The following is a 17974-nucleotide window of genomic DNA, read 5'->3' on the forward strand; positions in this document are numbered from 1 at the left end:
AGTGGCCATCCTGGACACTGGGGGTATCCTTCCCCTCAACCCTCTTGTTCACTATCTTTGAGAGCACTTTGGTGGCTTCGGCACGGGAGGGTATCATTCTCTGGTTCCCAGTAGTGCGGTCCGTACCAACCAGCCAGAAGTCACTCAGGCAGCTTCTCTGCAGCAAGACATAGATCAGCCACCACTTCAAAAGCCTGTGGTGTCCTCTCCCTCTTCTTCCGATGAAGCTATTGAGCCACCAAGTGATTTTCCACTGCCAGAGGATCACTGAGCTCATCAAGATCTTTTGAGAAGGGTGGCCTCTGTGCTTGGCATTCAGGCAGAGGAAATGCATGAAAACTCTTACAAGTTGGTGAGAAAATGCCATCAGGTCTGTTCTTGGGGAGGTCTCAGCCCAGGCTCGCTGATTAATGCTTTTTTCCTATCCTGGAAGAATTCCCTCCAGTTTCTTTGCAACCCAAGTTCTTATTCGAAGTCAAAGAAGATCATGCTTGCCTCATCCTTATAGCACCAGCATGGCCTTATCAGCACTGGTACTCAACCCTACAGGCCTCCACTGTCTCTCCTGTTGGATCCAGACATCATTTCCCAGGACCACAGTTGCCTGCTTCATCCCAGCCTCAGAGCCCTCCATCTGACAGCATGGCTGCTTCGTGGTTAACACCATTTGAAAGATCCTGTTTAAAGGACATTCAGAAAGTGCTTATGAATAGCAGAAAACCTTCCAGTAGGAGCACTTGCCTGGCTAAGTGGAAGTGCTTCAACATTGGTCCCATCAGAAAGGTGTATCTCCAAAGTGGGCACCCCTGGATCTCGTACTGGATTATCTTCTCTATCTAAAACAGAGTTTGGCTATTAGCTCTATAACAGTGCCTTTGGCAGCTATTTCAGCCTTCCACATCTCAGTAGATAGTAGATCCCTTTTCTCCAACCCCCATCGTCACCAGACACCTGAAGGGTTTCCTCAACATTGTATGCACATGTGCAAGATCCTATCCCTCCTTGGGGTCTGATCTTGGTCCTGGCAAGATTGATGGGACCACCCTTTGAACTCCTTGCAACTTGCTCTCTGGTGCATTTCTTTATTAAGGTAGCAATTCTAGTGGTCATTACCTTGCCAGAAGGACGGGAGAGTTAAAAGCCCTAGTATTAAACCCTCCCTGTACAGTTTTCCATAGGCATAAGGTTCATCTTAAGGTTTCCTGTTAGCCAGGCAATCTACATACCAATTTTCTTTCTGAAACTTCAGGCTCATAGAGATGAGGAGAGACTACATTTGGTGAAGTGAGAAGGGCTCTAGCTTTCTATCTGGAGCATACCAAGTCTTTTAGGTCTTCTTCTCAGTTGTTTATTGCAATTTTGGACAGACCTACGGGCAGATCAGTGTCTACTCAAAGGATTTTATCCTTTGTGCATTCATTTATACTACCAGTTTGCTAATATAACCCCACCAGCTAAGCTATTGCCACATAGAGTGAAGGCAACATCAGCAGCTGGCGCACATACCTATCGTAAACATTTGTAAAGCGGAAACTTGGTCATCTGTCCACATTGTGCTAGATGGAGCAGGTAGCTAGATATCAAATAGTACACTTGCACCAGCAGCCGTTCACTAGTGTTTAAAAAAAAATGGGAGCTGGGTTAAAGAATTAAAAAATATATATATTTAATTGATTCTGAATTAACTCAATATATTTAGTGATGATATGGAGGAGGGGTGTCTCTTGTGATGTGTAGAATTCTGAATGTATTGAATGGAGTTTTACAAGAATATTCCCTATTAATAATAAACATTGAAAATACATTTGTAGGTTTCCCTCAGAAGCCCAGTTATAGCATTCTAGCTAATTATAATAATTGCTTTTAAAAGAAATATTAGCAAACTGTTTTGAATGAGAGTACAAAGCGCTGCTGTGCTTAATTTCCAGTTTCAGTCTGTAGCCACCTGTGGTGCTTTATCCAAAGCAGGTAGAGTTCTTTAAAACAAACAGGATGGCACTCATCATAGTTCATACACTGAAAAATAATCCACTCATGCCTTTATTCTTGCCATTCATTGAAACACACTGTTACAGTACATCTCAGTTAATCCCAGATTGGTCTGGAATATGTTTTGACTGGCAAACCATCAAGAGAGTCCTTTGCCACAGTTCTCACCTCACCCATGTTTTATACAGCCACTTTTGAAAGAATATACACAATATATCAGTCTCCTTGAAAGGCAAGGTTTTCAAGTGTCAAACTATTGCCATTGCAAACTGTGATTAAAACAGGTGGGGGCAAGCTGAACATTTCTACAAAAACGGAGAGATCAATGGTCTCATTTAGACCTTTGAACACTAAAGTGTTGAGTTTTAAAATACCAAACTATTTTCCTTGCAATTATGTCATGTGCTTGTTACATCTTATGCGAAACTATGATTTTGTAATAACTTTTGTAATACACATGTGGAAAAGGTAAGATTAAGTGAGTTGATCGAGTGTCAGAACTGCAACATTAGGATCCCTTGCTCTCAGTCCTATCCCTAATCCACTGGAGTAAGCCATCTAGCTGCCCTTCTTTTGATCAGATATCTCATTGGTTGCAGGCACTAGGCTAGAAGGGAGCTTGCAATACCAATGGCATGTAATGCTGCCTCCCACAGCTGGGATTGGTTTGGGCTCCTTTGAATAAGCAAGGATTCTTTAGCCATGGGTTCATGGAGCCCAAAAGCCAGCCCGGAGCTGCTATATGAGGGTCTGTTTGTAACCAAAGATCTTTGGGAAAAATCAATGACAAACTTTCAGTCCTAATGATTGGTTTACATTTTTAAGGATATCAGCACAAATAAATCAGATAGAAAAATAATAGGCTAACATTTGCCGTGACATTTCTACAGCCTTCAGGAACCCACGGCCTAAGCTAAAGTTAATGAGCCAAATCATTCCTATGGTAACTCAGTTGACATCTGTATAGTAATACCAGGGACAAATTTGATCCCAGGTCTCCACAGCAGAGTTAACTTGTCCATATTGCATATATAGAACAAAAAGAACCAGGATGAAATACTAAATGCATTCCTTAATAATAATTCTGCTTACAGCAAAAAGTGGCTGGTTTTCAAAGTTAGGTACATGTAATTGAGAGCATATACTAACATGTATCCAAATGGTAAGTACACACAAATTGGATGTGGTCACTTACACAAAGCCAGTTACATGCATGACTGACCACAAGGGTGCATAGTTTCCAAATTTTGCACATATTTAATATATCTCTCTATTGGATTTTAAACCCTTTCTCCTCTCCTTCACAGTTTGGGATGTTCAGATGCTGGTTTTTCTTTTGCTTATAAGTGAGCTAGAGGCCTGCTGTGAAATTCAGAGACTGATTAAAGTTCAGACTCCAACCTTTGCCACACTCTCCCCACCTAACTTATTTGGTTGGTCAGATCCAGAGTTTTTGGTCCAGATCCAGGCCAATATATCAATACCATGGGCCAAGTTCTCTGGCCGCACTGCTCCCTTTGCACAGCTTGAACTGTGGAAACTGCCCATATTCCCTCTGCCAGCGTGGGAGAGAATCCAATAATTACAGAACTGGGGTAGCAGGCACCTTACCTGCCCCTTCCCCACAAACCAAACATAGGGGGCAGAAAGGTGGCATGAGAAGAATATGCTGTGCTCCTGCTGTACCCAGCTGGTGGATGGTTCTTTAGGGTATTGCCATGATAGAAACAGCCAGAGAGTCAGGGTGCATTACCTGACTCCCTGAAAGCCCCCATATCTGCTGTGCCCACCAGAAGCTAGACACCACAGAGAATCTGAGGCTGTATATTTCCTCTTTATATAGTTTGAGCTAAATTTGTCTCTGGCTTAACTGGGTGAAAGCCTATGATTATAGTGGAGTTGAACCCAGTAAATGAGCATTGATTAGGACTCTGGGGTTTTTTTTCATTGTAGTGGCTTGAAGTTTTCTTTGTCAGTGGTGAATATTTCCAATGACTATTTTACTACAGTAATTCCATAAGAACACAAGAATGGCTGTATTGAGTCAGACCAATGCTCTGTCTAGCCCAGTATCCTGTCGTCCATCAGGAGCTAGTGCCAGATGCTTCAGATGGAATAAACAGAACAGGGGAATTTATCAAATGATCCATCTCCCATCATCCAGTCACAGCTTCTGGCAGCCAGAAGTTGAGACAACTCAAGCATGGGGTTGCGTCCCTAAATATCTGGGCTAATAGCCATTGAGGGACCTATCCCCCATGAATGTACTAATACTTTTTTGAATCCAGTTATACTTTTGGCCTTCAGAACATTCCCTGGCAACTAGTTGACTGTGCGTTGTGTAAAGAAGTACTTCTTTATGTTCCTTATGTTTGTTTTAAACCTGCTGCCTATTGATTTCGTTTAGAAACCCCTGTGAAAGGGTAAATAATTCCCTAGTCATTTTCTCCACACCATTCATATTCTGGAGCTCTGTCATATCCCATCATTTTGAATGTATAATTGGGATTATTTTTTCCAGTGTGCATTTATTTACATTTATCAATGTTGAATTTTATCTGCTATTTTGCTGACCAGTCACCCAGTTTTGTGAGATTCCTTTGTAACTCTTCATGGTCTGCTTTGGACTTAACTATCTTGGGTAATATAGTATTGTCTTCAAACTTTGCCACCTCACTGTTTACGCACTTTTCCAGATAATTTAGGAATATGTTGAACAGCACAGGTTCCAGCCCAGATCCTTGGGGGACCCTGCTATTTACCTCTCTCCATTCTGAAAACTAACCATTTATTCCTACTCTTTGTTTCCTGTCTTTTAACCAGTTATTGATCCATGAGAGGATGTTCCCTCTTATGCCATGACTGCTTACTTTGCTTAAGAGCCTTTGGTGAGGGACCTTGTCAAAGGCTTTCTAAAAGTCCAAGTACACTATATCAACTGTATGACCCCTGTCCTCATGCTTTTTGATACCCTCAAGGAATTCTAATAGATTAATGAGGTATGATTTCCCTTTACAAAAACCATATTGACTCTTCCCTAACATACCATGTTCATATATGTCTCAGATAATTCTGCTCCATACTGTTTTCCTGCTACTGAAGTTAGGCTTATCGTCTGTAATTGCCAACATCGCGTCTGGAACCTTTGTTTGAAAAATTAGCATTACATTAGCTGTCATCTGATACAGAGGTTGATTTAACCAATATGTCACATACCACAGTTAGTAGTTCTGCAATTTCATATTTGAATTCTTGCAGAACTCTTGGGGGAATATCTGGTTCCGGTAACTTCTTATTCAATTGATTCCAAAACCTCATCTACTGACACCTCTATTTGGGATGGTTTCTCAGATTTGTCACCTAAAAAGAATGACTCAGATGTGGGAACCTCCATCACCTCCTCTGCAGTGAAGACCAGTGCAAAGAATTCCCTTAGCTTCATTGCAACAGCCTTGTCTTCTCTGAGTGCTCCTTTAGCACCTTGATCATCCAGTGGAAGCACTGACTGTTAGTAGGCTTCCTGCTTCTGACATAATTAAAAAAAATTGCTGTTGGTTTTTGTGTCTTTTGCTAGATGCTTGTCAAATTATTTTTCAGCCTGCCTAATTATACTTTTGCTCTTTACTTGCCAGAGTTTATGCTCCTTTCTGTTTTCCTCGGTAGGATTTGACTTCCAATTTTTAAAGGATGCCTTTTTGCCTCTAACAGCCTCTTTTACCCTGCTGTTTAGCCATATTGGCATTTTTTGGTCCTTTTACCAAATGTATTTGGGGTATACATTTAGTTTGAGCCTCTATTATGGTGCTTTTAAATAGTTTTCATGAAGCTTACAGTCACTTTTGTGACTGTTCCTTTTAATTTCTATGTAACTACATAGGTGCTGGAACTAGGGGTTCTGTGCTGCCCACTGCCTGGCTTGAAGTGGTTTCCATCATATACTGGGTTTATAGTTTGGTTCAATGGCTCTCAGCACCTCACTCTACATATTGTTCCAGCCCCCTATGTAACTAGCTTCCTCATTTTTGTGTAGTTCCCCTTTTTGAAGTTAAATCCTACTGTGGTAGGTTTCTTTGGTATTTCCCACACATAAACAAACACACACACACACACACACACACACACACACACACACACACACACACACACACACGGATGTTAAATTTAATTATATTACAGTTATTACTGAGCAGTTCATCTAGATTCACCTCTTTCATCAGATCCTGTGCTCCATTCAGGATTAAATCAAAAATCGCCTCTCCCCTTGTGGGTTCCAGGACTAGCTGCTCACTAAGTGAAGCAGTCACTTAGTGTCTAGATGTTATACCTGCATCCTGTCCTGAGGTGACATATACCCAGTCAGTATGGGGATAGTTGAAATCCCCCATTATTATTGGATTTTCTGTTTTTGTAGCCTCTCTAATCTCCCTGAGCATTTCACAGTCACCATCACCATCTTGATGAGTGTTGATAATATATTCCTACTGCTATACTCTTATTGTTCAAGCACAGAATTTCTATCCATAGAGATTCTACAGTACAGTTTGATTCATTTAAGATTTTTACTTTATTTGATGCTATGCTTTCTTTCATATATAGTGCCACTCCTCCCAGTGACCTATTCTGTCATTCCTGTATATTTTCTACTCTGGTGTTACTGTGTCCCATTGATTATCATCAAGTTTCTGTGGAGCCTATTACATCAATATCCTCATTTAATACCAGACACTCAAGTTCACCCATCTTAGCATTTAGATTTCTAGCATTTGTATACAAGCACTTATAAAAAATTTTCAATATTGATAGCCTTCATGTGATGTAATTGAATGGGATTCTTTTTTGTTTGACAGTTTCTCTTCCATTTTTACCTGTAGTTTATCAACTTCTAGTCTCTCCTCTTTATTAGGCTATAGAGTATCCGATCTAATAAATGCTTCCCTAGAGGATGTGTCTGAACTGTGTGCTCCTCCATACCTGTTGTCTTTCCCCCAGCCCTTAGTTTAAAAACTCCTGTGAATTTTTTAATTTTATATACCAGCATTCTGATTCCATTTTAGTTTAGGTGAAGTCCATCCTTCCTATATAGGTTCCCCAGTTCCTAATAAACCTAAATCCCTCCTCCCAACACCATTGTCTCATCAATGTGTTGAGACTCTGCAATTCTGCTTGTCTAACTGGTCTTGTGCGTGGAACTGGAAACATTTTAGAGAATGCTACCATGGAGGTTCGGAATTTTAGTCTCTGATATAGGAACCTACATTTGGCCTCCAGGACCTCTCTTCTACCTTTCCTGTGTCATTGGTACCTACATGTACCACAACCACCAGCTCCTTCCCAGAATTGCACATACGTCTGTCTAGATGTCTTGAGAAGTCCACAACTTTTGCACCCAGTAGGCAATTTATCATGCAGTTCTCCTGGTCATCACAAACTTATTTATATTTTTAATAATCAAATCTCACATTACTATTACCTGTCTCTTCCTAATAACTGGGGTCCCCTCTCCCAGAGACGTATCATCAGTGTGAGGGTACCATGACATCTGGAAGGAGGGTCTCAACTATGAAATCTTTTCCCTCTGCTCCAGCTTGATGTGCTCCTTCCCTGAGACTTTCATCCTCCTCAACAGCATAAAGGCTATTAGACTGGGGGTGGCACTGCTTTCCTGTGTCCCTGACAGTGTCCTCTGTGTACCTCTGTCTCCCTTAGCTAATCCAGTTCAGCAACTCTGGCCTTAAGAGCCCATACTCAATCGCTGAGGGCCATATATGCACACATATGCTACATGCCCTCAAGGCAGTACCTGCTGCGTTGAGTGCAATAAACTGGATAGCCCCTGCTCTGCTGCTGGACTTCTGCCTGAATTATTTTTGCTTTGCGGGGTGATTGGAGGGTTTTGGGGGGAGAGTATATTTGTTAGGTGTAACTGCCTCTTACACTCAGTCTCTAAACTCCATCACAATACTCCCCTCTTCACTAGCTCTTCGGGTAGCTTAGGAGCTGGCTCTTTAAACCCCTGTTCTCCCTGAGTTAGCCCTGCCCCCTTATCGAGGGATCCTGAAGGGATCAGTGAAGAGCAGGCTATAGCCTCATTAGTTAGGTCTCTGCCTCGCCTACCAGGCTGCTTGGTCATCACACAGCCCGCAAAACAGACCACACTATAAACTTTAATAAGGCAAGCATACACTAAACAAGCCAACAGACTTCAAACTCACGCTAAGGGTCATGTAGTTTCTCTTTCTTCACCTGTACATCTCCCTTTCAGAACTCCCCTGTTTGCTAGCTCCAGTAATTGAGAGAGTATTTATATATAAAACACCATCCACTAGTGTTTGCGTTTAAAATTGGAAATATCTGACACATACATTTGTGCATAAAAAATTTACTTTCAGTCATAGGTATGTAATGCAATAACAGTACAGATCTATGACAGAATATTAAAATATTACAATTGTATAATAGAAAACCTTACATCATCAATACCAAATTGAAGGTTAACTGTTGCCTGAACAAACCTCTCCCTAGATTAACTTTATTTTAACCCCACAGCACGTATTCTGCCTTCAGATCCACCTATGTAATTTCAACTGAAATCAATTAATAGGGTCTTCCCATCATCTCCCTTTGGACACCTACCAAATGAGTACAAGTTTAAATACTGCATCATTTACACTTCATTCTGTCTCCCTTGTAACTTATGGCACTTCACCAATAAATTTTACCCCCAGAGCTAATTTGACTCATGGGATTTAAATTGTCCACCAGGATACCATTAACTGAGGTCACACCTGTCTCCACTGCACTATCAAATCCACTGTTAAATTCAGTATCCGATCCACTATTAAACATGCACTCTCCAAGTCAAAAATTTCAGAGATAAAATTTTATATTTAAATCTCCTCCTGACACACAAAAATTCAGCCTCTCTGTCACAGGGTCTGCACAGGTTTCTACCTTCTCGCCTGGTGCCCTGTGCTTAGGCTGGTAAAATAAGAGTTCTCACGCCTTCTTCTGGTGTTTCACCCCTGTGCTTTATTTTACAGTGCCACTGTGCAGTCCCCTTTATCCCCCAACAGTTATCCCCTCTCTAACCCGTTCCAGGGTCCCTTGGCCCTTGAGGCTCCCTTCCTGTGGTGAGGAGATAGAGCTGTAGCCTCCTGTCCCCTACCAGGCTAGCCTCCTCACTGAGTTTTGTTCAGGGCTTTTATAGCCTTCCCAGCCTTCAGCCCAGCTGTTGCTGCTTAGCTCAGTCTATTGGAGCGAGCCAGCCCTCGTTAGGGCCCGCAGCTGGGCTCCCTGCTGGCTGCTTTGAGCCTCTGCTCCAGCCTCTCTGCCCGAACGCAGGGCTTAGCCAGCATTTTAGCAGGGCATTCAAGGGGTTTCACCCCTGCCCTGCCACATATCTCCCCCCTTCAAGAAGCCACCAGGCTCCATCTGTCCCTGCCCCTCCTCTGCCGGATAAATCCGCCCCCCGGCGGGAGCTCCTGCACCCCCACTGTGGGTTCTGGCGGACCCTCCAGGGTTACCAGCCATCCCCCCACATCCACGGAAGGGACAGGCCTCCCCTCTATGCCCCTAGGCCCGACAGAGTCCGCATTCTTCTTCCACCTGTGGCTCGTGGCCTACGTACCCTACCTCTGGGCTCTGTTCCCTGGCCCCTTGGTCCTGGCCTTCCTTGGATCCCCGAGGGCTACACTCCTGGCACCCCTCCCCCAACGGTCTTTTGTTGCTGCATTACCAGCACTCTATAAGCTCTTGGCCTTGTCATCTAGGAGTTTTCTTGTTAGCAGCCTCTTGTTCCCCCATCTCCGGGCGAGGAGGTTCTTTCACCTTTGGGGGTTCAGGCGTCTCCTTACCCCCCCTTTACCCCTTCCCTTGGGTGCTCGGTGGCCCCCACCTCAGGCTCCCCACCCCGACTCCGGGTTTTGCCTGACAGGGGTCCCCAGTCACCTCCCAATAGGACTGGGTATGGTAATTTCCGTACTACCCCTACCCGCTGCCACCGGAAGCGCCCCTGCACCTCCATAGGCACCCGGGCCAACGGGTAGCCCCGGGTGTCCCCATGGACGCACCGTAGGGCCACCTTTGCCCCTGGAATCACCCAGTGGGGCCTCACCAGACCCTTCCGCATCAGCGAGCGGGTAGAGGCGGAGTCCACCACCCCCTCCCAGGGGTGTTTCCCTGCCTTCCTCTGCCCCCCCATCCACTCACAAGAGTCAGCCAGTCCACATTCCATCTGTGGGCAATCCTGCTTTTTATGGCCTGGGCATCCACACGGCCAACATGTCACTTCTCTGTTGCAGGTGGGCCCCGGGTCCAGCCCCCTCTCGGGTGTAGCGTCCTGCGGGCTTTTCCCCGGTCCTACTCCCTTGTCCGGTTTCACCACCCACTGGGGCCCCTCAGCTTCCACATATTCCTCCGTTAACCGGACCGCATCAGCCACGTGGGCTGGCTGATGTCTTCGGACCCATACCGGGTCCGGTAGCCCCAAGAGGAACTGTTCTAAGATCATCTGGTCCATGACCTCTTCCATCGTCTGGGCAGTAGGCCTCAGCCAGTGGATGGCCCAATCCATCAATTTCTGGACGAACGCCCTGGGCCGCAGACCCTCCGTCCAGCGGGCCGCCTGGAACCGCTGGCGATATCTCTCTGTTGAGAGTCCCATGCCGTCCAGTATCGTGGCCTTTACCGCATCGTAGTCCCTGGCTTGGGCGTCACCCAAAGTCATAAATGCAGCCTGGGCTTCTCCTCCCAGGTACGGAGCTAACCACAGGGCCCAGGTCTCCCTCTCCCAGCCGGCTGCCATAGCCACCCATTTAAAAGTCCCTAGAAACGCATCAGGGTCATCTGCAGGGCCCATCTTGCAGAGCCCCCACCCCGGCGTCCTGGTACCATCCCCTGCTGGTGGACTCACCATTTTCTGGAGGATCTGTTGTTGGGCTGTCGACTACTCCCGGATGAACTCCTGGAGTGCCCTCTGTTGGTCTGCCTGCCATGTCATCAGGGCCTGCCGCTGCATCTGTTGGGACTGTTGCATTTCCTGCACTGTGTTCACCAGCCACATTAGGGTCTCCTCCATGCTGGCAGCCACAAACAGCAATGGCTAGGAGGTCCTGGACAAGCCCCCAGTGTCACAGGGTCCGCACAGGTTTCTGCCTTCTCGCCCGGTGCCCTGTGCTTAGGCTGGTAAAATAAGAGTTCTCACGCCTTCTTCTGGTGTTTCACCCTGTGCTTTATTTTACAGTGCCACCGTGCAGTCCCCTTTATTCCCCAACAATTATCCCCTCTCTAACCCGTTCCAGGGTCCCTTGGCCCTTGAGGCTCCCTTCCTGTGGTGAGGAGACAGAGCTGTAGCCTCCTGTCCCCTCCCAGGCTAGCCTCCTCACTGAGTTTTGTTCAGGGCTTTTATAGCCCTCCCAGCCTTCAGCCCAGCTGTCGCTGCTTAGCTCAGTCTATTGCAGCGAGCCAACCCTCGTTAGGGCCCGCAGCTGGGCTCCCTGCTGGCTGCTTTAAGCCTCTGCCCCTGGCCTCTCTGCCCGAAAGCAGGGCTTCGCCAGCATTTTAGCAGGGCATTCAAGGGGTTTCATCCCTGCCCTGCCACACTCTCCAAAGTGAGGATTGTGATGTTTGAGTTCCAACTCCTGTGTTGGGTGACCCAACAACACCAAACCCAGCACTGGGCTTGTTTATTTTATGGGCCTACATCTTCTACCATCTGCAACACACTACCTTCCAGCTCTGGTCTTGTGGACAGCAGAGGATTGAAACTTGCAAGAATCCTGCACTTGTAAAGTGTCAATCTGCTGCCAGTTAAAATGAACTGAGCCAGAATGGAGAAGATGGTGCAACTGCAAACATTTGTTTGTGTCACATGTACGTTCAAGCTAGTAGGTATAATGCCATAAGTAAGGCTAAGATTTTGTCACGCATATTTTTAGTAAAAGTCACGGACAGGTCACAGGCAATAAAGAAAAAATCATGGAAGCCCGTGACCTGTCCGTGACTTTTATTAAAAATATGCATGACAAAATGGAGAGCTGCGGGGTCCTCACACCACCCAGGGGGCTTGGTTCGGAGCTGTAGGGTCTCCCCACTGTCCGCAGTGGCTTGGAGCTCTGGGGCACCCCAGTGGCCCATGGTGGCTGGGAGCTGCGGAGCACCCCCACCACCCGCGGCGGCTAGGAATTCACGGGGGCTGCACTGGCCGCAGCAGCCAGGAGCTTGGGGTCTTCTCACCGCCTACAGTGGTTCCATGCTCTGGGGCTCCCGCCACAGTCAGGAGCTGTGGAGCACCCCTGTTGCCCGTTGCAGCTGGGAGCTCCAGGGCACCCCTGTCCCCCGCTGCAACTGGGAGATCAGCCCCCATAGTTCTTTGCCACCAGGAGCTGGGGGCTCAAGTCACGGAGGTCTCTGGAATCATGGTGACCTCTGTGACAAAATGATAGCCCTAGCCATCACTCAGCAGCCTTGACTGTAGTCCTTTATAACACACCTGTCATTGGGAGATGCAAAATGTTGTATTTTCTCTTGAGTATTTATAGGTTGGAACTGCCCTAAAGTAATATTGCAGGTTTGGTTCTGGTTTATAAAATGGGCTTAAGGCCTCTATAATGAAATTAAGTTAGGGTAAGCTAGAACATTTTCATAGTCATACAAGTCTTCATTGATAGTCACTAGAGAGATGCCGCTGAATCCAGACATGAGTTTTGTAGTAAGTTTCTAAGACTCTTCTGGCCTTAAACCAAAAAGCATTTTATGTTGTCTATACATGCATTTTATGTATACCTCATGTATACTTTTACATTAGGCTTTCAAATGACAGAATTTCATTTTATTTTGCTTCATGTTATATCAATATCAAATCAAAGACTTGTCTGTTTGTAATGCTAAAAGGACTGCTGCCATCAATCAACCTACAGATAATATTGTAGAGGAAATTAGAATGTAGCTTGTTAGGTGTAGTCTGGTTTGGCTCAAGTATCTATGTTCTCATAAAATAAATATCCCTCAGACCATACATTTGTAAAGGTCAACTTTATGGCCAGCTGCAGAGTATGAATAAAAACACATAAGCCGGTAAGAGCTCAATAGAAGTGTCAGATGGCTAGCCAGAAATGACGGCTAGATCCCAGGCACCCACTAAAACTCAGCTAAAATTATAATAGAGCATAATAACATCACTCACTAAACCTATTGATTTCAGTGCAACTTCCCAACAATTCCAGCAATAATAAGGCATTGATGATGAATAGTGCCTGCTGTCTTGGCTTGTCATTCTCCAAATAAATGATCCATGTTCTGTCTGCTCTAAAAAATAATTTTTGAAAGAAGTTACTAAAAATAGATACCAGTAACTGTTGCCAGTTTGGTTTACTGCGTAATCATCTTATTTTGTCAATGTTGCTTTAATTTCTTTTTGCTCAAAAGAGAGATACAAATACAAATATGTTAGTGGCAATTACAGGGTTAAAATTAGGAATCTGATGAATACACAGTCTGGCTCTGATTTGTGCACAAATCCAGGCATATTTTCCTGATTCATCCTTACACAGGTCAGATTTTGGATTAGTGGCTATCTAAAATGGTAACCACTGGTCTTGGTATGTGGTGGCTTCCTCCTGCTACTACAACCATATCAGCCCAGCACTGCTTCTCCACCTGCTCCCCATTGCCACCCTTTTGGGGATCCTGATTCAGCCATGCACTTAATCACATGCTTTAAGCATCTGAGCAATCTTGTTGCCTTCAATGGGGCTACAAACAAACCTAAAGTTAAGCTCATACATAAGTGCTTTGCTGAACTGGACCTTGTGGGTGCTTTTTCATCTGTTCCTTACTCCAGCCTGCCCCTGCTCCTTCACCCAACTGTCTTGGTACCCAGAATCCCACCTAGCTGACAGAAACAGAGGTGCAGATGAGTCACCTAGTGATTCCTAAGAATCATCATGAATTGTCCCTCCCTTGTTGAAACACCATCCTGTATATAACATGCCAACCAAAAGTGATGATAAGGAAAACTTTATCATTAGAGGTAATCCTTCAAATCATGAAAAAATAGCATATTTTAACAATAGATACATAGCTTTTCATTTAAACAGAATGCAGTTTTTCCACATTTGACAATTCCTTCTAATTAAGTGCACACATTTATTTTTGTCCATGTCAGGGAATACTTACATTTCAGTAATATCACCTTTCTTGCCTTCGATGTTGCCCTTCAAAGAAACTGTATCTCTGGCTTATTTATGTTATGCAGTTTATCAGCAACCCCTAATACCACACTATCAGAATGAATGTCACCTTTCTGAATCATATTTATTCTGTTTACCACATCAATTCAGGATTTATATATTCTAGGGCAAAAAACCATAGATTATGCATGAATTTAGCTTTACGCTTTTTCCATAGTTCCAGCAATTGTGGTGGTCCTCCTTTCCAAGGACTCTTGCATGTCCAATACACTGTGGTCTAAATTCAACCTTCTGTTGGATGTGTTTGACCCCAAAGTCTAGCGTGGCTTTAAGTCTTAAGAATCCTTTGACCCATTAGGAATATCATTATTATTGGCATTGCTGTTATAACTTAATGGGCAAATTCTATCTCTGCATGTCAGTGGGTGCTATTTAGGTGCATCTGTGGGAAGATTTGGCTTTAAGCCTGAACTTGAAGCATTCCTTTTAGGTTATTCAGCACACATTTGATAGAAGATCAGAGAAGAGTCTTACTGATGATGTTGAGTCTTAAGTGCTGGCAAGAATATATAGAAGATCCAGTAGAGATGGTTACTTAGGTGACGTATGTTATTTGAGGTCCATTAACACTCAACATGCGACCTAAGTGCATATGCTTCCACTATTGACTTTCTTCCAAATTAAAGTAAGCTTTAAACTGTCAGTGGGAAAGTAAATATCCTTAATGGAAAAACTGGCAAATAAATGTGATTTCCTCATCTATCCAGCCTGACCGTAGAATATCTATTCTTTAACTCTATATTTTGGAAGCTAAGTTTTCTCAAATAGTTACCCTTTTTTGGTGTTAAAAAATGGATTGAAGTTCAGCTTTTTGAACAATACCATCCATGCATTTCTTGTATACTTTGCTGTGATAAATAGTGGATCATTTTTATTGTACAATTTTAAATGTCCCTAAGTCTTCTGCGAATCATATTTTAAAGTGTCTTTAATACAAAGTTGCATGTCAGTCTATCCAGTAAATCCAGTGTGTAATTTAACAGTTTCCTGAAAACTTCCAGGGCTTTTTTTCCCTTCTTTCCATTTTCTAACTGACACTGTCAAGGTTTGCTAGCCTAAAATTTACCCACCTTTTCATCACATAACTGTTTGCAAATTTCAGGTCATGTTATTTCTGTAGGGTTTTTCCCCCCGTCAATTCACTGCTTCAATACTTCTGCCCCCCATCAAAGTAAATAAAAATATCAGGGCCTGTAGCCTGTCACTTGTGAGCAACCCTACAATAATAAATCAGGACGCACATATATGATGGAGGGAAAATATTTTTAATAAAAGAACAGATCTGACACTCATTTCTTAGAGATTATTCATAAATGTAAGATAAAAAAACAAGCTTAAAAATTATTTAAAATCTGTTGATTTCTTTTTAGCCTACAATAAATAATATTTAAGAAATACAAAATAAGTGAATTTCCACACCGTTATGAACACTCAAGCTGTGATACAGATCAACAGAAGAAATTTGCAACATTAGTATTATAGATTACTGTATTTCAATGTTCCTGAGTCAGTGGGCTTCAGAACTGTGAGTGATCTGATTTACTATATGATCTATAATAGGCAACCAGGTGAATTTTAACTTTATAAGTTAGTGTCTAACAGTGATACCATTCTAACTAGTAATGTAGGAAACTGGGAAGCTTTGTCCGTAAGATTGGCAATCCCAAATTTGTCTTCCCTGTGCTCTATTGACACAGGATGTCTTGGGGACAGTTGCACCCATTTTCTCCTTGTGTGCAATATTTGTATAGTGGCAAAACATCACAATGCAAATTAATATTTGTATACCAGTCGTGCCCAGACACCTCAGTGAAGATCAGAGTCCTTGTTTCCATTATGGAAATTCATAGGAAGAGGTGGGTCCTACCCCTAAGAATTTACAATATCTGCTGAACCTGATTTTTCAGTGTTCTAGTTCAGTTCAGCAGACTAAAACGGGGCTGGTTTGTACTATATATTATTGCCAGCTAAGTACAGTACAGTTGGCAGTACTCTGCACACCATGACCACTTGGAATTTCATGGTGAAAGCTGAAATGGAGCTCAGATCTTCTTACTCCAGTAGCACAATCTGTCACCACTTGAGCTAAAATAAAAACTCCCTTAGCTATTAGTACTATAGCACCTGTGAGATAAAACCACTTCTGAGTCTGTCCAGCAGAGAAAAAAGGATACACAGCTATAGTTCACTACAATATTTCTACCCATATCATTTTATATTAATCATCATCAATACTAAATCATCCATGTATAAGAGGAAGATGAAGGGAGTGTGATCTTAAAGTTGCTTTCAAATGCACTCTTTCCCGCCCCTTACTTGAATACCTCCAGCCTGAAAGCGATATTCAAAGTTGCTTATTAAAGGGAACATTACAGAAATTGGACAGCACCTGTAAAAGCATTGTAGCTGTGTTATAGTTCCGGTTGCCTGTTTTTCAAGGGTTTATAGCTTGGTTATAAAACTTGACTATATATTTAACATTAAAGTGTCTAGTGCAAATGTGCAGTAATTGCCTTTCATAAAACTCTGAGCATGCCTACTGCTAAGACACCTTTCACAAATTGTCTAATTTCCTCCCTATGTGATAGGCTGCAGCAACTCCCTCAGAGCTGTCACGGTCGATTAGGTAAACAATGTTCATTTTAAATACCCCACTTAAGAAGTATTTATTGTGCAGTAAACCACAGTGACTCAGCCTGAGTGTCTATATATATTTTGTGCCTGAATTATATTGAATAAAGACATATAACTTAATGTTGAGGTTGTGGTACAGACCAATAAGAATTTGGAAATTCAAAGCCCAGGAACAAACACTGTTGTTAATTCATTCACAGTTGTCTGTCTTGTTAACAGAGGGTGTAAGTTAAGATTGGAACTAGGCCAGCACTAATATAAAGTTAAAGAATCATGTACTTACAGCCGCTTTTTAGTTAGTGCATCTGGTCCCCTATGCCTTTCAATTTACCCAATCAGGGACCAATTTTGCCCTCAAATGCAAACTTATAACTGCTAGTGAAGTCATCTGAGGACAAGATTTAATGCTCAGTTTTTTTATTGCTCTTTAACTGTAACGCCAGCACCAGCGTTCCCACTGAGGCCTGTGCATCTGTTGTCATGCAGCTGAATTTCAGCTCCTGAGCAGAGCCAAGTGACTGCTGCTTATTAGCAAAATTCAGCGCTAAGTTGCCACTGCATCTTCTAGCCATGTGGAGGAGACCGCTCTGCAGAGGCACCAGCAACACACAATTGTAAACCAAGGCATCTCAGCTCCATGTAGAGAGTATGGGTCAGTTTCCTAGCTGATGTAAATGGGCATTGCTCCCTTGAAATTGATGTATCTGAAGATGTGTCCTGTGTTTAAAGATTCCATAAAGTCTCAGGACTCCATCCATAGTGGGATGGTGCAGAATATCACTTTCTCCTCTGCATTCACTTCAGTGGTTAAGTTGAAGGGCAGGGGGGAAACTAGAAAGAGGGGAAAATATGAAAGGAGTAAAGATGGGTGAAAGTAGGAAAGAGATCAGAGAAGGTAGGTGAGATGAGGAATAAATGAAGGGAGAAGAGAATGAAAAAAGTAGAGAACTGTAGTTGAGGAAGAGAAAAGAAAGCTGTAAGGGGGAATAGAAAAGCATTAAATTAAAAGAATGAGAAAGAGAGAAGGAAATAAACATGGAAAAATAAGAAAACATATACAACTTTAAGGTTATCAAATGAATGTTTCATTTGTGCATGTGCCA

At 43.3% G+C, this 17974-nt stretch overlaps 1 protein-coding gene across 6 annotated transcripts in view; it reads left to right on the forward strand.

The window, feature by feature from the left end:
* SULF1 (sulfatase 1) overlaps positions 1 to 17974 on the forward strand; it is a 168905-nt gene that overhangs the window by 120809 nt on the left and 30122 nt on the right. The window lies entirely within an intron of this gene.

The sequence above is a fragment of the Chrysemys picta genome, chromosome 2, assembly GCF_011386835.1.
Source record: "Chrysemys picta bellii isolate R12L10 chromosome 2, ASM1138683v2, whole genome shotgun sequence".
In the NCBI taxonomy this organism is placed as follows: Eukaryota; Metazoa; Chordata; order Testudines; family Emydidae; genus Chrysemys; species Chrysemys picta.